The sequence below is a fragment of the Anas platyrhynchos genome, chromosome 15 (assembly GCF_047663525.1).
Source record: "Anas platyrhynchos isolate ZD024472 breed Pekin duck chromosome 15, IASCAAS_PekinDuck_T2T, whole genome shotgun sequence".
In the NCBI taxonomy this organism is placed as follows: domain Eukaryota; kingdom Metazoa; phylum Chordata; class Aves; order Anseriformes; family Anatidae; genus Anas; species Anas platyrhynchos.
The window spans coordinates 7836985-7846637 of NC_092601.1; the positions used below are offsets into that span (position 1 = coordinate 7836985).

At 54.7% G+C, this 9653-nt stretch overlaps 2 long non-coding RNA genes across 2 annotated transcripts; one reads left to right on the forward strand and one right to left on the reverse strand.

The window, feature by feature from the left end:
- Window positions 1-360: 360 nt before the first annotated feature.
- On the reverse strand, window positions 361-4516 carry LOC119718457 (uncharacterized). Its single transcript, XR_005269593.2, has 4 exons — window positions 4295-4516; window positions 3973-4206; window positions 2976-3224; window positions 361-1881 (listed from the first exon to the last, which is right to left on the reverse strand). It is a non-coding gene; the product is annotated as an uncharacterized lncRNA (long non-coding RNA).
- Window positions 4517-5227: 711 nt separating this feature from the next.
- Window positions 5228-9365, forward strand: LOC113845285 (uncharacterized). Its single transcript, XR_011803625.1, has 2 exons — window positions 5228-6596; window positions 6778-9365. It is a non-coding gene; the product is annotated as an uncharacterized lncRNA (long non-coding RNA).
- The last annotated feature ends 288 nt before the right edge of the window (window positions 9366-9653 follow it).

Here is a 9653-nt window from a genome sequence, read left to right on the forward strand (position 1 = left end):
TTTTTTTGCTCATCTTTGTTGCGAGACTCACTGGTTCCCGCCAGCTGAGCCACAGCCAAGGGGAACGTCAAGGGAGGGGGGACCGGAGGGATCCAGCTCTGCTCAGAGGTGGGACCTCGGCCACCACCTCCACCCGCTGCCAGCAGGCTGGGGGGCACCGCGGGGGCACAGCACGGCTACTGCTGGCCACACGCACCAGCCAGGAGGCCGGGGGGCACCGTGGCATGTACTTCTTCCACCAGAAGACACATCAGGAAAGCTCTGGAAATCACGTCGCTCAAGCCTTCAGCTACCGCAGATGCACAGATGGAAACCGTGCACGGGATGAGCTGAACAAAGTCTGGTGGTTGGGGTGTGACCTACAGCCCACCACCCCAGCAGGGGGGAGCAGGGCAGGGACCCAGGCCGGCAGCTCATGGCTTTCCAGGCTCACCCACATAGGGGCTGAGGGTGTCTTGTGCCAGGGTACAGCCCCACGCTGCCACCAGAGTGGGAGCAAGTTGAAAGGAGGCTCCATGCAGCAGAAAAATGCCCCCCAAGGCTTCTCTCCCTGTCTGGAAATGGAACAAGATGAGATTGCGGCCAGAAGGCTTTGCCAAAACTGTTACTTTTTTATTTTAAGGGAAATTTCAAAAGGAAGATTCCTTTTTCAGCTTCCCTGTGAATCCTCATCTCTCCCCCTCCAGGGCAGGTAAGCAGTGCAATATTTCCAAAGGAAGCATCTTCTTCTCCCCTTTCCCTTGCATTTTCTAGGAACGAGAAGAAAGGCAAGATAAATCTACAGGAAGGGGAAACCCATTGAAATGAATTAGCCTGGAGCAAAGTCATTGGGAAACGGTCTGTTAAATGAACAGACAATAGTTTGCTGTTCTTAAACTTCAACCCAAACCAGTCCTGAAGAGCTGGTGTGCCTGGGGAGAGCACGTCCCGCACGCCCCTCGCCTACCCACGCGCTCTACACACCCTGATGCTTCCCCAGCCGAGCCTGGCAGCACTGGGCCAAGGAGCTGCATCTGGCCCAAGGCAGCGGCCCCACAGCTGAGCTCCAGGGCCCCAGGTCTGCCCTGCCCCGAAAAATGGGATCCCCCACAGTGTTTTTTCTCTGGAAGATGAACTCTCTCTTTTTCAAATCTGAGGTCATGGGTGGGAGCTGGATGGGGATTTCTGTGCCAACTGAAATTCAGACAGAAGAGGAGAACATCCCCTGTATCCCATCCCGTTAACCTCAGTGATGCTGCTTTAGCCCTTCGAGGCTCCATCCTTCTCCCCATGCCACCAGGATGCAGCTGGGTGTCCAGCCACACCGGCCCCCAAGGCACCGGCTCACGCCGACGCTTGGTCTCCCTCGCTGGGCGCAGGGAAGAGGAGCCCTTGTGCTGGGAGAGTTGCCCCGAGCTCTGGCTTCCTCCACCAACTCAGAAGGCAGGCAAGGAGATTCAGCTCCAAGCCCAGATACCTCTGCGATTTGGCCTCAAGTCAAGCAAGACAAACTCTGGCCTGCAGGCAGCTTTAACGAGGAATTTTTGACCCAGACTCCCTAATTAGAAAAATAAGGGTATATTCGTGCAACGTATAAATATAAAACAAAGGTTGACTTTAAAGATTCAGGGTCTACAGAGCAACGAAACCAAGAGGCCCAAAGTTTCCGAGTTCCTGTTGGCTTTGGAGAGAAGTCCATGTCTTGGGAAGTTTAGGCTTTTCCAGATCTTCAGGGTCTGCAAAACTTGTGTCAGGACTCTCCAGGGAGCAGCCTTGCTCCCACGATTTCCGGCATTTCCTAGTGCGGGAAGGTCTGGGAAGTACTGCAAGAACAGGCTTTCGCGAAGTATTTTGGCACCTTTGCTTCCAGCAGGGATGTAGAAAGTACAAAGGCTGCAAAACCTTAAAAAAAAAATAAAATAAAGGCGAGGGAGGGGAGTTAACCAAACGTTTTCAAATGTTAGCAAGTTTGACTTGGGGGCAGTTCAAGTTGGAGGTGAAAGTTGGGGCAAGGTGCTTATTCTCCATGAATCAGAGCATCCGCCTGTATTTATCCCAGCAGTCACACGGCAGAGCTGCAGAAAGCCCAGGCTGAGGACCAAGAGGCAGCCCGGGAGGGACAGGGACCTGACCAGAGCCCACACAGGGCAGCACGGGGCCAAGAGCTGAGCCTCACCCCATGTAGGATGCTGGAGCACGGACGGACAGCGGCAGCCCAAATTGCAAAGAGCACAGTCCCTGGATGAGCTGGTTTCCATTTAAATGCCTAATTACGTGCCTCTGGCCACGCAGAGCATGCACTCCCCGCAGAGCTGGACGGAGACGCGTGCCCTTATGGCACTGCTCGTGGAGGCATCCCCGCACTGCCCCCGTCCACTGGAAACGGCAGCGGCAGTGCCAAGCCAAGGATGGGAACCGGGTGTTGGGAAAGTGCTCACGGCTGGCACGGTCCCCTCCCAGCAGCTCTGGGGAGTTTTGAAATTCTCCAACAATGGAAAATTCCTTCCTCTCTCCCTCAGAAGAAAAAAAAAAAAAAAAAAAAAAAAAGGCTTGCTTTGGGCAAACTGAAGGATTTCTGCTCCACTTCCGACTTTCCTTGATTTTTGACTTTTCCATTCTGCCTTAGACAAGATGACACAACAGCAAATTACAGTAAAGTGTCGTTTCCTCCCAAACCTGTCCTGTCCTGAACCTGCTGAGTTGAGATATTCTGGCACTGAAAAACAAAAATAAAAAAGAGGTCCCGAACCAAACCTGTGTCCAAGTAGCTTCCCAGAACACTTGGTTCCCAGCCAACCTGCTTGGTCGGACACAGCATCGTCCCGCCAGCACCTTGCTGACCAGCTGCCCTTGCAGCCCTTCATTTCTGCTGAGATCCCCACTGCATCCACCCTTTTGCTGTGCAGCCAGCATCTATGTTCTGATCTCCCCTTAATTGTCATACCTGGTGCATCACAGCTTTTGGACACAAGGTTTTGAGGAACGGGCTTGCATACCTGTAGGAGATGACTGACGGAGCTTTGAGCCCACGTGCAGACAGCAAAGGAGCCCTGTCCCCCTGCTTGGCAGACCAGGAGCAAGGCAGGACTTGAGGTCCAAGTGGTGGCCTCCTCGCTGCAGGAGCTCAGGCAGGAGCCAGCCCGTGCCAACGCCAGGATCTCTGCAGGATCTCTGCCACCCGCCCTAGCGATGCCTGCTCAGTCCTCTGCTCCCTGGACAGTAGCACCCACGGCTTCAGAACACTTCTAACAGGGGGGAAAACAACATATGCGATCCAAATTACAGACACAAAGCCCAAACAAAGGCCATAAAATATAATAATTAACAGAGCAAATAAGCTGAACACACATTAGGTTGCACATATTAGGTAATGACAAGTAGTTCACAATAACCACTTCTGAATGGACCTCACCCAATATGCATTTAATTAGGGCTTAATAAAGCAACAGCATGTTCTTAAAGGCCAATTAGAAACATATTCACTGAGGTTTAGAAGCTATGTAATAGATGCCTGTAGGAACCAGATACGTGCTGATTACATAGCTATTAATCCTCAATAAAGGGTCTAATAATCATTTTGTGCTTCAGGAGCAGGCAGCTGCTTTATTAAATCTTAATGAAACGCATACTTGGGAGCTCTCCTTCAAAGCCAGCCCGCGCTATGAAGATGGGCTTAGAAGTGGCAGTCTGCTGAGAGAAAAGACCCCCCCTCAGCACCACCCCGCCACCGCTGAGCCGGTCGGGGCTGACTCTGCCCAGCAGCAGCCCCGTGGCAGCCAGGAAGGCAGCAGTGGGCTCCTGCTCCAGCAGGACTGAGCCCACCAGCCTGGGAGCACCCCAACATGTTTCATCCCACACCAAACGCTCGTGTGGAGACCCACACAGCTCACAGCAATGCTCCAGCACCACCCCACATGCTCAGAAACCAGGTGAGATCCATGCAAAGATGCCACCAGCCCCAGGAGCAGCTTGGCCACTTCTCCAAGAATTCACCTCCTGGCTGGGTTCACCGGTGCCCACCAGGGAGCCAGACCGAAGCCGTCTCCCACCACATCCCTCTGGTCACTGGAAGAGGAGCTGCTCTGGTCTGGATCTCGAGGCGGTGGCATCTTGCCATGTAACCTGTAGGATCCGGTGTCGGAATTGGTCTGAAGCCTGCCAACCCATTAAAAAGTCCCCAAGGACAGGCACAGACAAGGCGTGCCCACACCTTCCCAACATGATTGTCTAGGAAAGCCAGAAAAACAACAAGATGAGCTTAAAAACTGTGAGATTGCAAAATTTTTTTTTAATAAACAGCCGTCTGTTCCTTCACCTTCTGGTTTCTGAGCCCTCTGACTCATCATTTTGGGTTTTCCACAGTGGCTGGAAACTTTCCCTCGGCAGGCTGCGGCTCCAGCAAGAGCAGCCCAGTGCTGGGGAAGCAGTCGGAGCACAGCTGTACCTCATCCCACACCGCCCAGCCCTGTGCTCATGGTGCCCACCTGCAACCCAGCCAGCGCCCTGTGAGCAGCAAAGCCCAAGCTCTTCCCTTCATCCCATGGGGAGCCTGTCCCCTACCATGCCAGCAGCACCAGCCCGGGGTGCCCGGTGCTTCATCCCCGTGGCATCACCGCAAGCTGCTGCAGCTCATCTCCAGCCTGAGCTCTCAGCGTGGCCGTGCTCGACATCCCGCACCTCTTCCCCTGCAGCCCAGGTGAGCCGGAGGGGATGTGGCTTCCCCGGCCCCAAATCTCCAAAATAGACGCTGTAATTTGCTGGGCACGGGACGGGGGGAGTGCCCGGGGCAGCTCGGAGCAGGGAGCAGCTGGTTCGTGTTAGGTGCTGTCAGACCTCGCTTCTCTGCAGATGGACAAAACGGCAACATCTCCAGTGTTATTAATTAATGTGTTTTCACAGAAAATGGAAACTTGTTTCCAACCTCAGGGACAAGTTAATCTGCTGCACAAATTGGGCCTAATAACAACACTGAGAGGGGGCAGGAGGCCATGGAGACACCTAGTCCGGAGGGGAATTAAAGAGACAAGACATTTTGGTTTGCTGCTCTCCCACGAAGAAATGCCAGACCTGTCCGAGGTGCAGGCTGCACGCTCTCCATGCCTGCCTGCCATCGAGAACCGCTCAGCATCCTGCTGCCTCACGGGGACTGAGAGGCTCAGTGGGGGCACCCAGTGAGAGCCCAGGTGTGAGATGAGGTCTGGGAGCTCCCCTCCTCCTCCTCCACCAGGAAAATGCAACCTAGCCAGAGACACGTGTTGTTAAGCCTCTTCCCTACGTGGGAGAACTGGGACAGAGAAAGATAACTGGTGTGATGGTGACAGACTCCGGTTACATGAGGAGGGAGCCTTTGGCTGGTCATCTGTCCTTCCTGCAGGGACGAGCTGCTGCCCCAGGGCGGGTGTTCGGACTCCTCAGCCCCCCGTCTGATGAGCTTGGGGTCAGAGCTCATCTACATCACCTACAGCAGGCACAGCCTCACCCCACTTCTGGGACACCCCACACAAGGGCTGCACTCTTTATTCAGCCAAGCCTCGTCTGCCCACAGCGTTTCTGGTCAGCAGTTTTCTGGTGGAAAACACAGCTTCTGCAAAAGTAATGTTTTTCCCCGCAAGAAAGTTCTGGTTTTCCCCCAAAGGCCAAGCCTCAGGCTTGTAGAGCCGAAGCAGAGCAGCCTGAGGTCAGCTTGCCATGCAGCATCCCGTGACCCCTCTTGGCATCGCAGGTTGCTGCTGCACACCACCAGTCCCACCCCAAGGGCCCCAGCCTGCAGGGACGAAGTCCCTGTGCAGCTCAGTGCAGAGGCTGGAGCCTCCCGGCCAGCTCGGAGGGCACAGCCTGGAGCATGAGATATGCAAGTGAAGTTTGCTGAATTGAGAATTTCTGCCCTCAATTTTTTTTTTTTCCTCTTTCTGGAACTTTCCATCCCACAGAAGATTTTAACAAGTTGATTTTTCCAGCCTCTTGAGGACAAAAGCAAATTCTGGGACCTACGCTCAGGAAGAAGAGGCAAAAAAAAGAGGCCAGAAAGATGAATTTTGTAGGGAGCTCACGGGGATGCATTTCAATTCACCGCACAGGGTTACATCAGAAGGCCTGTGTGGCCAGGGTTGGGTGCCCAGTATTAGCTGACTGTGGATGTTTAGGGAAAAATACAAGAGCTCAAGAGAGACCTTCCCAGCAGTAGTCGGCTCTCCGGGACACCCAAATCACTGAGCTCAACAGCCACCCACTCACCAGCATTTCTCTGATCCCTTTCTGAACCACAGCCAACTGGAGGCATAAGGCAAGCCTTCCTGCTGGCCAGGCTAAACAATAACTGCAGCTAAGGTGTTGCAGAGCATCACCAGCCAGCCCCAAGGGGACAGCTTCCAGGGACAAGGAGACTTTGTCACACAGCCATTAGCTGCGACAAATCCCCAAACCCTCCCAAGCTCCTGCTTGCTGCCTCTGGCCTTGAAATAAACCTACTGCTGGTCTCCATCTCAGGTGGCCAGCTGTTCCTTATTTCTAGACTTATTTGCCTTTGACTAATTAATCAGCTCCAAATGTCTCTTCAGGCTTGGCCTGCCCGAACAGGAGGCCAGAAATCTGATGGCAGGACAGAGCTCATGTCACAGGTGAGGGCCAGGACTGCCAACAGCAGTACCACGCATGGTCCCTGCAGCTGCTGCTCAGCTCCCTGCAGCCAGACCCCAAGTTTCTCCAGGCTCAGGGCATGGGCAGGCAGCAGACAAAGCACATTCAGCACACCGGGGCTGCTGGCACTGCTGGGTTGACCCCCATCTCCATCCCCTGCAGGAGGAGGCAAGCATCAGCCCCACCACCACGTGTGACTGCACCTCGGCACGGCAGAACTGAACTCTCAGGAAAAAAATGGGATTAAAAGACCAAAAAAAAAGCAAAGGAAGGATGATGCACCCTGTAGAGCCAGACACATGAAGGTCAGTTTTGCCTGCCCGCAGCTGACACATCCCGAGCAGAGCTGCCTGTGCACGGAGCCAGCCATTGGGAAATAGGGACTGGGCTTTGCATCCAGGACCCAGAGCCAGCGGCTCTCCCAGCCCCAGCTGGAGGAGATGGGACCGGGGGCACTGCCAACACACCCAGGCTCTGCTGCTCCAGCTTGTGCTCAGAATCCCTTCCCCTTGGAAGCCCTGAAAGGAACCAAATTTCTCTTTTATTATCTTGGATCTGATCTTCACTGAGAAGGTGCTTCAAGGCTGCCTGTGCCAGAACATTTACAAAGTTTCCCAGCAGAAGAATGAAGCAAAGCATGGGAAAGCTCTTTGATCTTTATGTGCCTGAAGTTTTGAGCCAAGGAAGCGCTGACCATGAAGCTGCACTTCCCATCCAGGTTTGTGATCTCTGCTCCTGGCAATGGCTCATCCTCCTCTGTCAGCAGCCAAGAACCCTGCTGGAGAGGTCTCCTTGTAGCAGGCTCACCACAGAGAGGTGCTGGGGACCAGAGCTCTGCCCCCGACTCTGCTGCCTGCCTTAGGGAAGGGGACGTGTCTCAGGGCTTTGTTTTCCCCGTGTGAAACAGAAGGGACATCTCTTGGTAAGCCTGTTCCAGGTCTCTGGGTGGGAAGCAGTAGGTGCAGGGTTCCTTGATACACAGTGCAGCTATTACAGGCAGCACAGGATGCTTCGCCACCATCGAGCTTTGAGGATGGAGGATTCCAGCTGAACAAGGGGCTTCTTGCTCTTTAGTCCCTTCTGAACAAGAAGAATCAATTGGGGTATTTAAATTGAAATCCGAATGTTGAAGATTCCATGGTACCCAGGAAGATTTCAGTGCTGTGTTTGTCCAGCTCTGCTTCAAAACCCCATCTCTGCCATCAGTCACTGATGGTTAACCTCCAGAAAGGAAACTGTTCCACTATTCAGCCAGTTCCAGAGGTGATGAGTGTCCTCGGTACAAGACTGTAAAATATACTGTGCCTCGGGCTCCTGCACGGGAAAGCAGGACTGTCACCACAGCTGCAATTCAGGTCCCTCTTTAGGCTCTCCAATGCCCCACTGCAGCCTTCCCAAGTCTGCAGCACTGGAAACTGGGTGATAGACAGATGTGAGCAGGCTGGGGACACCGGCAGAGTCTTTCTCTTGCAGAGATTTTCAGGAACTTGGAACTGTGGGGGCAGCTGCGGCAGTCCCAGCCCCCTGCCCACCCAGCCCCGTCTCCATCAGGGTCACCCTGCTCCTGGCGCCTTGCAGGAACAAGCCTGGCCGGCACCAGCCTCGCTGCAGCACGGCCACGCCGCCAGCTATGCTCCAGCACTGGCTGCACTTAGGTTTTCAAGACCTCCTCCCACAGATTGATTTGTTTGTGCCAGCTGAGTTGCTCAACAGGACGTGAGCTGCCTGGGCAGCAGATGCCCGGCACACAAACCTCCACGGAAGGGCTGGCACCCCGTGGGTGCAGGGCTGGAGGCATGTAGCGAGCACCAAGCCCCGCTCCCCGCTGGGGACAAGAATGCTCCGTCCACCCCCCTCCTGGCACAAAGAGCCCTCTTCTTCTCCAGGACATGAAAGGTCCGACTCAAAGCTGTACCAAAAGTGCTCCCACGTTGCTGTTTCCCCACCTCCCCAGGGACAAGAGCAAAACACCCGTGAATCTGAGGCCTGTGGGCTCATTGCACCAGTGACAGCTGCGGAAATGGAGGGGATCTGGGAGCCCTGGCTGGAGGTGAGGGGTGGCTGATGAACGAGGTGAGAGCGCCTCAGCAGATGGCTCCAAAGGCTGTGCCGCGCTCAGGGGGTGTAGACAAAACACAGGGGTGAAGCCCAGATGTTTAACTTCAGCATCTGGATGTGATTCCTAAACAGAGACGCTCACATCTGACCACTGTGACTGAAAATAAATGGTTTGTTTGACCTTCCCCATAGCCCACCCCGATATTTTCTGTGTCCCTCCTAAACACGCCACAGCTGCTCCCCCCCTCTCCGGGACTGGCAGCACATCAGACAGGAGTTGTGTCTTCTGCCCTCCCAGCCAGGGCACAGCAGGGGACACAGAGGTGCCACCCATGGGCACCATCCCTCTGCCTCGCGCCTGCCCTGCTTTGAGCACCCTGGCAGCAAAGCTTCAAGCAGCCGAAGGACACCAGTCCCATGTGTCCACCTGTTGGGTGCCTGCTCCTGCCCAAAAAGCCCGTGGAAACAGAGAGGGACCCAACTGAGAACCCTAGGGGTATGGAGAGGGAGCCGGCTGCTGCCACGTCCCACTTTCAGCCTGTGCAAAACGCAGTCCCAGCAGAGACCTGGGGCAGCCTGGTGTGATGGCCCAAGCCCCCTTAGCTCACCCAGGCCCCGAGGGAGCATGAGATGGGTCCCGTTTCACCACAGCTGCATCCCAACACCAGCAGCAGGTGAAACAAGAGCAGGATTCGGAGCCAAGAGGAGACAAAGCTGCTCAACGTGCTGGGAGCACCAGCAGACCCCGCTCACGGAGCTGGGGTCCCCACACACAATGCCCAGCCGGGGAGTCCCCTTCAGACAGGATATCTGATCTAGGATCAGAGACACCACGCGCCGAAGAATCCTCCACGCTCCTAATAAGTGGAAATTGTAGGCGTTGGGTGGTGTTGAAGCTGACAATGAAGATAATGATTAGTGATGACGGGCAGTACCAATTAAGGCTAATCTGCCTAATGGCCAAGTCTGAGGGTAGTGCG